Raw genomic sequence first — 14,425 nt, 5'->3', positions numbered from 1 at the left:
CTCGCCAGCCACTAGGTGTCCTCGGTGGCCCGCACACGGGTGGCGAGCGCCCCGCGGGGAAGGGGGACCTCCAAAAAAATCTCATCCCTCCGGGATGGGGCAGGCTGGACGGGACGGAGCGGTCCCCTTCCTCCTGCCTCTCCTGGCCAGGGCTGGAGCAGTGCCTGGGGCTGAGCAGGGCGAGGGGAGTAGTAGTTGAAGCCCACTTGGTGGTCTCTCCTGGTTAGATGGGTGGATGCCTGGACCTGCCCAGGTCCACATCCCCAGTGAGTGCCCTCGGGATTGATTTTCAGCAGGTACCCAGAGCTCCTTGGGGGTCTGACTACCTCTTGCTGTCCTCCTCCCTGCTGGAATGCCCCAGGTGCTGGGCAGGGATAGTTGAGTTTCCAGCAGGGAAAGCACCCCAGATACATTCCTGAGGGAGGAAAACATCATCCTGGAAATCTCAGCTTTCTCAGCCCTGTTTTTCTGTCCTAGAAAGCCTTTCCCCCTAAGCAACCTGAAATAAAGGCTCAGGAGTAAATGCTATTGCCTCTGTAGGGTGCCAGCAGGGTATTTCCCAAACGCCTTGCAAGGAAACAGCTACCAGCTTCCCCATCAGCATCCTTCCCCCCTCCTTCAAGTCAGCTAGTTCCTGCACTATCTTATCAGCACGCTCATTATCCCCTCAGAAACACCGTGTAAACATCTCCAGCAGGCTGCTCTCGATGACAATTTCCTTGCCAAATAAGCCACTTCCCTGCTTGAGTGATGGTTAAGTGAGAGGATTTTTTGTAGCTGCTGCTGTTTGAACAAGTGAGAAGTAAATACATCTCCCTCTCTGGGAGCACCCACGTGCACCTGCTCTGCAGAGTTTCATCACAGGCAGAGGTAGGAAGGTGTCTGTGGGAACTGCTCATTAAAATACTGGCAGCTCATCACTACTGTTTTGTTCAGTTTCTAACCTGGAATTTGGCTGAAGGAGGAAGAGAACGTTGGCAGAGGCTGCCGAGGGAACTTTTCTAGTCCAGGCTGTCAGACAGTTGGGTTTACATCTTATTCCAGGAGATGGCACCTCCACTGCCACAGTCTCTCTCCTCAGGCGTGGCAGGGTACCGACAGGCTGCTCTGGGAAGAGATGGGTTGTTTCTAGGGGTGGCAGAATGGCAGTGCTGCTGCTGGGCACCATTCAAAAAGCAGAGCACTGCTGTGCTAAGCAGCAGGAAGATGACAGAGCCCTCGGCAGCTTCAGCCCCTGCCTCTCTCTGCTTTCCTTACCTCCCCCCCCTGCCTCTCTCTGCTTTCATCACCCACTGGGGCTGCTGAGGGATTTGGAGCAGCCCTCAGCCTGCTCTGCTTCACAACAGGTAATGCAGCTGCACGCAGACAGGCCAGGACCTGCTGGGGATTTCAGCTGCTTCCTGTGCTGCTGTTCAGCATTTCGGCTCCAGCACAGCCCCAGAAAGCCCTTTCAGCTTTCCCTGATGTTTACTCCTCTGCTGAGTGACCCATCCTGCCCCGCCTGAGCCTGTAAAATCTGGCTGGAGCCGAGCCCTTGGCCACGTTGCTCTCCTATTCAAAGCGAGAAAGAGGGGAGGGTGGGAAGGGGGAGGGAAAAAACAGAAACGAAATTAGTCTCCCAGATGGTAGCAAGAGCTTCCATGCAGCGATTCCAGAAGCCTGTCCAATTTCTTCTCCTCTTTCAAGGCTTTGTTGCAGACCCTCGCAGCTTGCTTTAACAACAGCCTTCCTCTCCGTGAGCACTCTGCCCATTCCTCCCCTGGTCTGGGCCAGGATGGCTTTCTCAGATGGGCACATTCCCTCCCCACTCTGCCTGTGTCTCTCCTCTCCACTCATATTTCACAAAGATACAGTTTTTCTGCCCTGCCCCATGTAGATAACAGCCCGTATGGCCAGGAGCAGTGTGCTCAGCCAGCAGTGCTCTTCCAGGAGCCAGTGCTGAACTAAGCAAACAGCAGCAGCCTGGCCTGATGCCCACCTTACCGAGCTGAAGGAATGCTTTTAAAGATCAGGAAGGGAGCAGAAACATCAGGAGGTGAAAGGGAAGATTTTTTGAGAGGAATTAAAACACAGATTAAGGAGAGAGCAAAGAAAACACCCCTGGCGTTCTACATTGATGGCTTTGGGTTGTTTCTTGAAGGGATGTAACAACACCAAAGCAGATTTCTGTCCTGCTTGACAACCCCTGGCACCACTGGAGCAAGGACTTGGTGCAGTGTGCATGGTACTATTGCCCTGAGTAGCTCTGGTGACTGAGAGGGAGATTTAACAGAAACTGAGCATAGTGTATATGTGTATGCATCTAAGCATCGACCCTTGGTACTTCACTCTATTTTTGAGCCATTAGAAGTAAGAAAGAAGGTAAAGCCTTGTCCATTCTGTGCTGAATCCCAGCTGCAGTGGATCCCTAGTTCAGGGAGCTGTGTTTCATCCCCATTTGCAGTGTGCCCTGCTTTCCAGGCAGGGGATGTATTGCACTGTGCAATGCAACATCTGTCTGAGGAGGTGCAGAAGGAGCAGCCTGGCTGGAAACCTTGCTCTGAGAGGAGATCTAAAATCATTACAACTCCCTGAAGGTATCTATGGGAGAAGGGGCTGTATAGAGAGAATCCTCCACGTCTTGACATGCCTTGAAAGGAATCTGGGAAAGAAAGATGGGCTGGTGCTGGCATAGTGGAGAAGGGGCTGTGCTGCACATTTCCAGGGTCAGGCTGGGACATGGACAGAGGGTCCTGTGTAATTATTCACCTGATACAGGCTGAGAAAGTGTGTTCTTAGGAAGTGAAAGTCTTTTATTTAGCATGAAATATTAGTGTCACTAATAACAGTAGGGAAAATATTCTGGCATGTGATAGCAGGTGAATTTCTTCACCAGCACCCCCTGGACCAGTGGGGAAAGGTATCACCTTGGACTGAGTTTTGATAAGGGATGAAGGCACCACACAAGTAACCTTGGATTCAGAGATTAACTGCTGATGGAATTAAAATGAAATGGAAAGACAAACAAAGCCTGCAAATAGGGTTCTTGATATCAAATAGGCAAATCCTTGTTGGCTAAGAGAAATCCACAGGAATGAAAATTGGCCTCAGGAGCTCAGAGGAGGCTTGTGATTTTTCTAAGTCAAAAAAAAACCCCAAAGTTCAAAATGTTTGAGAGGTGGGAGGTGGGGACACCTTCCAAGGGAGGTTTCCTGTTCTAGCTAGATGAATTACCACCTCAAAAGGATGCTAACAGTGATCAGAATGCCTGCAAGGGCTGTAGAAACAGGCAGAGATCAGCAGAGAAAGCAGCAGCTTAGAAGTGGAGGAATCAATAAGAGCTGTCAAAAGCCGAGCTGCCTAACCTCGAAATAGGTCCTCAAACAACCAGCCCCGAGTTCTTTGAGTGCAGAACAAAAAGAGCAAGGAAAGAAGGGAGAAATAGTGATGATCTGCAATCAGCATGGAGCAGAGGTTAAGGCAGGACTAAATATTGCCTTAGAAGGATTTAATTATGGGGGGGGGAAGGGCATTCAAAGGGGAATCACCAAGTTGATGGTAGAAACAAAATTCAAAGCTTGTTTTCTGGTGGGGAGGAGACAGGGAAATACCTTCTCCCCTCTGGTTCTAGAAAAGTAGAGGAAATCACAGGTCCTTCATCAGGGTTTTTAACAAGCCTGTGTCATCTCAGCTTTATCACAGGAGCAGAGCACTTCATTCAATCCTTAGGACTAAAAAGGGGATGAGGTTGGGAAACATCATCCTAGATGACTGCAGAAACGTTCCCTCACTCCTCAGCAGGATGTCTGACCAAATTATGTAGGAGAGGAGTGTTAAAGCTACATATAAAAGGAAAATGATATTAACTGTGACCACCTAGGAGGGACTAGTTGTTTTTCTAACTAGTTGTTTTCTTTTCCAGAATAATTAAACTTGTTGGTGGAGTCAAGAAAAAACAGCACACCCCACAACTCTCTAGCTTGCTTTAGGTTGAAGCATGAGCTTTTTTTGAGGAAGGAGAGTGTGTGATATGGTTTCTCCTAATATTACTCCAGCAAATCCTTTCCCATTCCTGGAGGAAGGGCCAGGGCTTCTCCTCCTCCCCTTCACTGCACATAATCTCTCTCTTTCTGGCTGCTATAACATCTTACAGTAACTCCAGTCTGTCCTTCCCCTTTTCCTTACTTTCTCTCCTCGTGCTCAGGCACGTTGCAGAGCAGGCCAAAAGTCAGCATTGCTTCAGGAGCAGCCCCTGGTGCTCCCAGCAGTGACACAGGAGGAGAGGAGCCAGCTGGCAAGGAAAAGGAGTCTGAGAGAGGGAGAGGTGGCAGGAAAAGGGGGAAGGCATGACGAGAGGAGGAGAGAAGAGGTCAAGAACAAGAGAGAGACAACATTTCTTGCTCTGATTTGTGGGAAAGGGCTCTGCTGTCCTTTAGCAGTTTTCTCCTGTTTTTGCAGCCTCGTGCTACAGCCTGGCAGCAGGGGAAGATGAAAGAAAAGGAGGAGGTGGGAGAGGGCCCCAGTCTTGCTAACCCAGCAGGATCTGAAGCCCACAGTACTACCTGGCTGTCAGCACGGCTCCCTGGCAGGAGCTCTGAGCCCAGCTCAGAGCTGAGATGGGAAGGGACATGGGGAAGGGGATGGGAACTGTGCAGCCAGCAGTTCCCTGCAAGACCCTCGGGGTCCAGCAGTGGCCAGGGACTGCAGAGATCTCCCTCGGGGCCTTTCTTTGCCAGCCAGGAGTTTCTCCAGGGCTGCCTGGCACAAAGAAGAGCTTCCTCTCTTCCTCCCTTCCCCTATTCCTGCCTGGCTGGCAGGGAGCAGTTTGACTCCAGCTTTGCCTCCTGGCACTGGAGGAGTAGATGGGAAGATATTCCAGCTCAGTTGGAAGAGTCTGCTCTGAGTTTGGGGGGGTTTGTTCTTCTTTTTGTTTTAAACCACAGTTAATGTCTTTAATACTAAGCTGGGCTGCTCGTAATTCTCCTCCAAATCTTGCAGCAAGCAGGCCCCCTCCTGCTCTGAGGCAGGGCAGGAGACTTTCAAAGTGCTCCTGCAGGGCAGGGGGTTGGCAACTGGTTGTTTCATCATCTCTTTGAAAGCTGTTTATTGACCTTGGAGCTCTGTACTCTCTACTGTCCACCCTGGACTGTGGCCTCTGCTTTCCCTGCACCCCCACGAGTCGTTTCCTCGGGGTCAGTTTAAGGGTGTTTTCCATGGGAGAGCATTCTTGCCTTCTCTCCAGATGCTCCCATATGGACTCTGGCAATGCCAAACCATGACCAGGTCAGTCCCACCCATCCTTGGAGAGGCTGTAAGTATTCACCCTCAGCTCTGAGACACACCAGGCATGAACACTAAGGTGTTATACCAGCCAACGAGTCTCTCCCTTGCCAGGATTAATCATTACACCCTGTGTGAGACTTCCACCAACAACCTGAAACTGCATTGGTTATATAAAAACCTTAATGACTTCAGTGACAAGCTTGGCAAGAGCTGTCCTGCCCTTCACTGTCCTGCCCTTCACTGTCCTGCCCTTCACTGTCCTGCCCTCAAGCAGTCCCTTGCAGGCTGGCAAGGAAGGTGTTGGCTATCCCAGGGTGTATTTAATGCTTGCACAGAGCTCTGCCACCAGTGCCAAGGGTTCCCTCTCCCCCACTGTGTTGGCAGGAGGCAGCCAGCCTTGCCTGGGACCTGCTCTTGTCCTGGTCATCAGCACATGCCACAGCAGAGCAACCTGGAGTGTGTGCCCACCACATCTGCCCTGGGTGGGGGAAGCTGCTCTCCTGCCTCCTCCAGCCCCTGCCTCCCTGCTGCTGCTCTGTAAGAAGACTGCCTGGCACCTTCTGATGTCTTCCTTCCCAGCTGGTGGCTTTGGTGGGGGCAGGCTTTGCTCAAAGGCAGGGAACAGGACTGAGTCTGTTTGGAGCCTGGAGTTGTGAGCAGGGGCCCCTCTTTCTGACCCCACCTCCTTTTTGCCTTTTAGGAGAGGCTGGCCTCTTTCAACTGACAGCAGGGCTTTCCTGCCAGCCTTGTTAGCTTTAGCGGGAGCAATTTCCTTTGAACTCAGCTTGAATTAACATCTCCATGGCAATAGGATCAGGGCTTTGTCTCCAGCAACCTGCCCTTCACCCTCACCCAGAGTTTCTCCCAGGAGGTGGGAAGGGAACAGCCTGGCACCCTGACCAACTCCACCACCTCCTCCTGGGGAAAAGCAGAGGGGTCTGCTGGGGGGACAAGGCAAGGGTGATTCTACTCTGCAGCATCCCTCAGGGAGGGAAGAGGAAGGTGCAGCAGATGCTGGCAGGTCCTCCCTCAGTTTAGATTCACTTGCTGGCACTTTATGTAGCAAGCTAATGGGTGTGTTGGGGTTAAAAGGAAAGCAGCTTGTTTTACTTCCCAATAAACAATCACCACCAAACGCAGCTCCTCTGGGACTGGATTTCTCTGGTGTTGAGCCAATGCAGTGGAAGGAAAGCAGTGCTCCTGCTTTATCCAAACTCAATGTTTTCCCTTCTCCAGCTCCCCCACAGCCACCCAGCTCCCCACCTCCACCTCTGCCCTGTCTGCCCCTTCATCTCCATGGCTGGGAACCTGCTGCAGGACACTGCCTGGGTGGCTCTCCCATCATCTCACCTCTCACTTCCTACTATACCATCTCCTTCCCCTGCAATATGAAGAAGCCACGTGCAAGTCAACCACCCCTTGGCTCCTTGCTCATCAGACACTCTTCCTTACTCCTCCCCTGGAAGGAAGACCCCTCTCTTCAGGCTGTTATGAAACTTGACCTTTCCAGTTGTGCTAAGGATGCATCCCCCCCAGCCCAGGCAATCCAGGCCCCAGATAAAGGGCCACTTTATTCCCTCCCTGGCTTACTCCTACGTCCAGCCCTGGCCCACGTGGGTGGGTCTGTTTGGCAGTAGTGGGCTCTCACTAACAATATGGGGTTTTTTTCCTCTTGTAGAGTGAGAGGCTGGTTTTGCAGCCAAGTCTGTAGGTGGGAAAAAAAAGGGGCCTTTTCCTTGGAATGCTGGGTAAATTCTTTGGGAGCTGCCTCAGGGAAATAAAATCTGAATTTCTTCTTTTTAGGGCCAGGACAGGGGGAGATGTAAACACTGCAGCAACCACTTCCCTTTCTCCTGCTCCTCCTCTTCGGTCACTTCCCTGCTTCTAAATTCCCTGGGCAGGCAGTGCTGCCCCTCACTCCTGCCATCCTGGGATGGGCTGCAGGGGTCTGGGCCATACAGGGAAGCCCCAGATGGATGCTGTGTGACCAGAGCTGGTTTTTTTGGGTATTCCATTGAAGTCAAGGTCATTGCTGCTGTGATTCCCCAGCGGGCTCAAGGAGCAGAACAAGGTCCTCCCCAGGGTGACAGGCTGGGGTCAGTGGGGTTTCAGCAGCCTGCGTGGGGAAAGAAGTGCAGGGGCAACACCAAAAGGCTTAGAGCTGTTGGCTCAGGCTTTGTGAGGCAGTTGTGCTTGTTTGATTTCCTTTTTTACCTCCTTCTTCCCCCACAGTGTTCTTTCTTTCTCCTCCAAAGGAGTTCCTGCAGCTGGATCACAGCAGGCAGTTTTCATTCTCTGTTAATGAGAAACTTCTGCACTTTGTCCCTTGAAATGGAGCCACGTTCAGCACGTGACTGTGGGGAAGGGCTCCAGCTAAGGCTACGACGAGAAAGAGAGGTGAAGAGAAAAATCTCACTGCCCTTGTACACGTGCTCCCTGTGCCAGGGGCTTAGCTGGGTGCTGGGAATCCATCAGCTCAGAGCCAGTTGCTGGGGGGGTCAGAAAGTCTGTCTGGCCTCACCCTGCTGACCCGGCGCTGAGTCAGCAGGCTGAGTCTGGATCTCTTCACAGCAGGGAATGGGAATCCAGCCCCCTGCACTCCCCACCTCCCCCATCCCTCTCCTCAGCTGGGATGAGCACGCAAGAGGCTGCGTGCACGTACTCTGTGCTCCCCAAACTGTGAATCATAAACCAGCAGGGTGGTTTCCTGGAGCTGGGGAGAAAGGGGCACTCCTCATCTCCTGGTATGTCCAGGCTGCCCTCTTCCCATGGCAGCAGCCTTTGGGCAGGGCCAAGGAAACCCCCAGCACTGGTGGTCTGGGGCAGACCCCCCTGAGCTGGTCCCTGGGGTAGCTGCCAGGGTTGCTACTGAGAAAGAAGGAAGTGGAGATTTCTTTTCCACCATCCAGGCGTGGCTGCTGATGGTGCTACAAAGCTCCTTGGCATCACCAGGGGTGCAGATTTCCCTGTTAGTCCAGCCCCCTGTTGCAAAAGCCTTTTCTGAGCATGCTTGCAGGGAGTGGAGGCCCTCTGTACACCCTGTTGGGGTACAGCAAGTGCTTGGTGAGCTTCTGCTCTCCTGCCTCTGCTCTAAACAGGCAGAGCACAAAGTGCCAGGCTCTGCCTCCCTCCTGCTGTGGTTAGTGCCTCTTATCTCCAGCAAAAGGTCTCTCTCCCCTCACTAACACAGACAAGACTTCCCTGACCCTTCTGTGGCTCCATCCCAGCCAAGGATGCTTCCAATCCTGCCCCAAGAGCTGTGAAGGGAATAGAATGTGACTTCCCCTGCAGCTCTGAGAGCTGCTCAATTAATTCTGGGCTGCAGGCTTCCTTGCAGCAGTGCCCCACCAGCAGCATGATGTATTCCCTCAGGCCTGGCATGCTCGCAGGCTGCCCAGCCTGGAGGGGGTTGGCAGGGCAGCTGCAAGCAGGACCATCTTGTTTTGTCCTTAGCCAAGGATTGAGCTTCATGCCACGGTGTTTTGGGCACACAAAGGGGACTTCCCAGGCTTCCCAGAGGCAGCTCTTGTCTTACTCCAGCTCTCGTGCCTCCTTTCTGTTTTCTTTCACGCTCCCCTGCTCCCACGAAGCACTAATAGGTTGGGCTCTGGTTTTACACCACAGCATGAGTGAAAGAAGCATATTGAACTCCAGATCAACAGCTTGAGCCAAATTTCTTTGGACTTTGGGATATTTTGAAATTCAGAGCCCAGTTCTCTCCTGAGGGAGCGTTGGAAGTTGTGGGATTTGGGAACAGGTAGCTTCTCAAAGGATGCCGATTCCTCCCACATGCCACAGAAAGGGAAGTCAGAAGCATCTTGCTTTTGATGCACTGGAGGAAAGAAAACACCTCCCAGCTCTGAATGCTCCTCAACGTTTCCTGCTTTCCTCACCTCCTTAACAGGGGGGGGACAAGTTGGGGGAAGCGAAGCAACAGGAAACTCTCAGACAGCTGTGATTTTTCACTGGAATTTGAGAAACTGTCTGAGCCTGGCAGCTGCCCTGAGAGCTGGGTCATTAAAATGACACAGCAGCTCGGCTGGGCTGCAGGGAAGGAGAGCAGCTTCCCAGCCCAGGGAGCCCTTTGGGAGCAGGGCTGGGGGGAGCCCCTTTGCTGAAATAATTTGGAGAGAAACAAAACCACAAAAAGACCTTGGAAAGCCCAACTAGAGATAGAGAAAATACTCTCCTGAAGTGTGTTCTAAAGTGCTGGTACTGTGCCTAGCTGGTGAGTTGCCATCGTTTTTAGCCACTGGTCTGGGAGCAGGATGGGGGCATGCAGAGGGTTACCTGGGTTAGGTTTCCTTTGCTGGCCTCCTAGTGCTTTACTGGTCCCCCAGCAGCACTGGAACCAAGGGCAGGCGAGGAAGAGGATTTTTGTTTTCTTTACTTTTCGTTCCATCCCCCAAATGCCACATCAGCAGCAAGCTGAAAGCTGCAGGATGACCTCAATGAGGAACAGATTGTCCCCTTGGCCTGCCTCCATCTCACTGCCTGCAGGGCCACGAGGCAGGAGGACCTGGAGCTGGGAGGATAGAGATGAGGGAGGACAGGCTGTTTCCAGGAGCCACACATCAGGAGAACGGCACCCGGGAGCTGGAGCCAAAGCAGCAGCAGGGTTTGGGAGCTGCAGGACAGGCTGCAGGAACTGGCACAGGGCGTGTTTCTTTCCATCATCTGCAATTTGATGGCTTGTTGGCAGTGCCCAGCAAAGATTTACGACAAGTATTAGTCAGGGGCTGTGATCCACTGGTGAAGCCGGGGCTGTGACCTGGCCCTGCACCAGCTCTCCCCTCCCTCTGCTCCTCTGAAGCTCCTCTTGAAACCTCTGCTGCCAGTTGTGCTTCCAAAAGCTGCAGGGAGGTGACATCCCTCCTGGGCACTGCCCTTCCATCTGATTTCAGGGCAGGACTAGCTGCAGAGGCAAAACCCTTCTCAGTCTAAACCCATACAAACGTAGCCCAGATAACTCCAGTGACCTGTATGATTTACTCCATCACGACAGACTATAGCTGAGGCTTATTGCTGTTTCCAAATCATTAGAAGGGTTACTGGCAGCCAGAGGAAAGCAGGAGGCATTGATGTGCCACCGTGGGAACCAGGGCTCTCAGAAGTTCTTTCTGGATCTGGTGTGCAACTTCCAGTTGTTAGTCACCAGCCCTATTCTCCAATTTCCAGCTCAGCAGCTCATTCCAAGCGTCACATCTCATTCCTTTCAGCTTGGGCTAAATCAGGCTTGAATTTCAGCAGAGCTGAAGGTCTGCCCCCACCTCCCAGACTCCAGGTAATGAGCTCTGTGAGGTTTTGCTGGAGGCATCTTAAAAAGAGAGGTGTGATGCAAACAGCTCTGGGAAGGATGGCTTCTTCAGGCACTCTCCCCTGGTTATCCCCAGCTGCAAGCCAGTTTCTGTGGTTAGACCCCCCTGCATGGCTTTGATGAGAATGTAATGTCATGTAATATAATATAATTTAATATATAAAACTATTTCCATTGAGCTTGACTCTAAGACTAAGTTACACAGAACGCAGTGCATCCATCCACAGATGAAGTAAATAGACATTTTTGGTTAACTTGGAGGGTTTTTTTTAAAGCTATTTGATTCAGTGGGCCCATCAGTCCAAGAGACTGCCTCATTTTGCATTAATCTTCCAGGAAAAGCATAGGAAACATTTCCAGCCAAAACTGCAAGAAAAATATTTGCATTTTGCTCCAGGCTGATTTCTAACCTAAATTGTTGGAGTTGGGGGAGGTTTGGGAGGGTGTTGCTGCTTTTCAGTCAGTTTCCACTAAAGAGATATTTTCCTTTACTCTGGAAAAATGAAATGCAGACCACTGTAGGTGCTCAAGTGCCAAATAACTTCCAAGCCTGAGAAAATTTTGAGACTGTACATATAAAACATATGGCACTTAACGCTGGAATAAGATTGGAAAGGGAAAAGCTCAGTTGTAAAGCTGAACTGAGGACATTTTATTATTCAGAATGAAAAGAGCTTTCTTGTGGCTAAAGGAAGACAGAATTTTGAACAGATCTGACTATTATGTGGAAGAGATTTTTTTTTTTTTCCAAAAAACAAGGAACAGCTTTATGAATTATTTGTATTGTGGTTGTATCGGGTCAATTATTAAATCACTTCAGCGAAACCTAAAAGACCCTGAGGCATTTGTTTTATGTGAAAGTGGGTGAAAATGGAAACTACCAAAGAGATTTTTTTCCAGTTTAAGAGACAAATATTAACAACTGTCTCTCTTTGCAAAAAACAGAAGATTTAGGACAGTTAGCCCTTTAAACATGGGAGGTGAAAGGGGAAGCAGAGGTTCATTGCTCATAACTGATGTGGAAAAAAATCCCTAAATACTTCATCTCAGACAGGAAAGTTTGACATGGAAATGAGCCTCCCCAGGGAAGAAATTTCAGAGGGGACTGTGCTGGCTGACTCTTGTCCCCTTGTCTGTAGGGGAACAGGACCCCTCTGAAGGACAGGGGAGAGGAGAAGCCACTGGCCACCCAACAGCTCAGCCCCCCCACCCCATTTTTCTTCCTAGCTGTTCATGGAACCCCTGTGGGCCAGAAGCAGCTCAGTGTTGTATTCAAAGACCCCTTCTGCAACTGCAGATTGCCCTGAAGCCCAGCACCTCATTAACCTTGGCTTATTCTTTGTAGGTGCAGGTGGTTTTATTGCTCATAAACCCATCCTGGTCTCTCTCTCTTCAGCTATTCTCATCTTCAGCGGCCGTGACTCTTTTTGAAATGTCCATTTTATAAATCACTTTAATTAGTTTTATATCATTCTGTTGCATTTACGTCGCTTGATTTAGGTTTCAGATTGCTTCCATTACATTTTATATATTGCTTTGACTTTATTTATGGTGTTTCTAGTGCATTTGCATCACTTTCCTTAGATGCATATCACTCGGGCTGGATTTACAGTGTATTTCTTCAGTTAGATTTATATCACTTTAATTAGATTTATATCCCTTTAGAATTTGAGGGCTTCACTTAGATTTATGTCTCTTACTAGGCTTGTCTTGCATAGGAGATTCACATCCTTTTTGTTTTAAAGGATATTGCTTAACTCAACACTGATGTTGCTTTATCTAGACTTTGGTCAGCTTCCCAATTAGATATCTGAAGCAAGATCTCACCACCTGTTTTTCTCCCCCCCCCTAATTTCCACTCTGATTATTCCAGCATAAACTGTGCTTGTTTAAATTAACCTCTTCTAAGTCAGAACCAGAGGGAATGTAGTGGTGGGGATCATCTCACTGCCTGGATTCCTCAGCATATCCAGCAGGAGTCCAGTTCATGAGATACTAGAGAGATAAAAAGACTTTTATGCCTTTCTTTTCTGTACACTAAATCCCACACCACCCTAGGGAAGCTGGGCACACTCTCCCAGAATGGCAGGGCGCCAGGACTGTGGTCTTCCAGGATGCAAGTCTGCAAGATCAGTGTGCAGTTGGGTGAGATAGGCTCCAAACTGGGTATTCCCTGTCCAAGCAAGTGCCCTAAGCATGAAGCAGCTGGGTGTTGAGGGAGCAGCAATGTTTCCTTCTCCCTTTTCCTTTTTCCAGGAAAATACTCTAATATCTTAAGGAGAGCTCAGAGCTGGTAATGCCAGGGATAGTGGCACCTCCCTCCTCACCTTCTCCTACTTGCTGGTGTCCCTAAGACCATAAATGTGCAAGGGGAGCAGGCACCAGGGTGAGGCCATGCCACCTCACTCCTCCTTTGGAGCTGAGGATGTCTTGCAGGACGTGGAATTTCACTGCAAGAGCTTTTCCCTTGACACCCTGGCCAAGACCACAGCAGGAGGAAAACAGCAGGGCTCCAAACTGACTCCTCCAGTCAACAGCCACAGAGGACATGGCTTTGTGTTTTATGGCCAGCTCTGATCACATCAGCTTAAGAAATCAGCCAGAAGGGATCTAAATCCACATGCTTCAGGGCTAAAGCCAACCTCTGGCTGAGATGGGTCAGTAGATGCCCCTGAGGGCTGTTATTTCAGTGAATATTTGGCTGCTTCCCTGGAAACATGTGACTCCCTCTGTTGGAGGGCAGGACAGTGAGCCAAGTGGACCACTGCTCCCAGGTTTCTATCTAAAGCCACTGAAGGCCTAAGCTGATGGGCTTCCATTTCTTTTAAGGTCTTCAGCCACCAACACTCAGTTTGACTGCACTCAGAGGTCTCATGCAGACAAACCCAACCTCCTGAATCTCTTCTTTCCCCAAACAGAACATGACACTGGAGCTTGCTGCATGTCCAGGGATATTAAAAGCTTATGCCACTCATACAGCTGTAGCCTTAGGGCACCTGGGGCTTGGCTGTGTGAGATACCTGCCAACCAAAGCAGTGCAGAAGGTTGCTCCCCAGCCCTGGAAATGGGCTTCTGCTTACTGTGAATTTCTTCAGGGCACCTTTCCTGGGGCAGCTGGAGATTTCTGCAGTGGGTTTGAATGGAATTTCTGTTTTTGTGAAACATTTTGGAGCCTATCTCAAACAGGGCAAGAGCAGAGCTGAGGAAAGGAAAAGAAAAAAGCTTTTCACCTCCTGATGCCTTTGTCCTGCCCTGTCTTTGTCTCTGATCTCCCACTCTCTGTGCTCATTCCCTCTGTGAGCAGGACAAACCCTATGAGGCATGAAGCAGTGAGGGAGGTGAGGAATGTGTTACAGAAATCCTGTTGCTGGATAGTTGGATCCAGATGTTAAGTGAAGGAGCAGAGTTGTGTGAATGGGACAGAAAAAGGCTGGAGGAGCAGGAGAAAGTGAGGGGCACCAAGCTGCCCTGCTGTTTATACCAGTTAAACACCCAAGGGGTGGGAATTTCACTCTTGGGGTACAACTTCTGCCTCCAGCAGAGGACAGAAGCTGGACCAAAAGGGAAGCCTGACAAAATCTTCACTTAAGAGAAAGGCTGACCCACAAATACCACTAAATCTTACTCTTCTACTCCAGCATGATGAGTTTTGGCTCATACCAAGAGGCATCCTCTGCAGAAGGCTTCTACAGCCAATGCTCAGTCTTGAGCCTGCTTCACAAAAGAATTTGCTACTCAAGTAAAGGGCTGTAGGACATACTGGCCACAAGGAAGATTTTTGAAGCATTCCCTCGTAGCTTCCAAATCTACACCACCATCAGTGTGAACTCTGAAGTCTCTGCTTCA

This window comes from Merops nubicus, unplaced genomic scaffold, assembly GCF_000691845.1.
Source record: "Merops nubicus isolate BGI_N331 unplaced genomic scaffold, ASM69184v1 scaffold7669, whole genome shotgun sequence".
Classification (NCBI taxonomy): domain Eukaryota; kingdom Metazoa; phylum Chordata; class Aves; order Coraciiformes; family Meropidae; genus Merops; species Merops nubicus.
The sequence above is the reverse complement of the archived record's forward strand: the minus strand, read 5'-3'. Positions refer to the sequence as shown.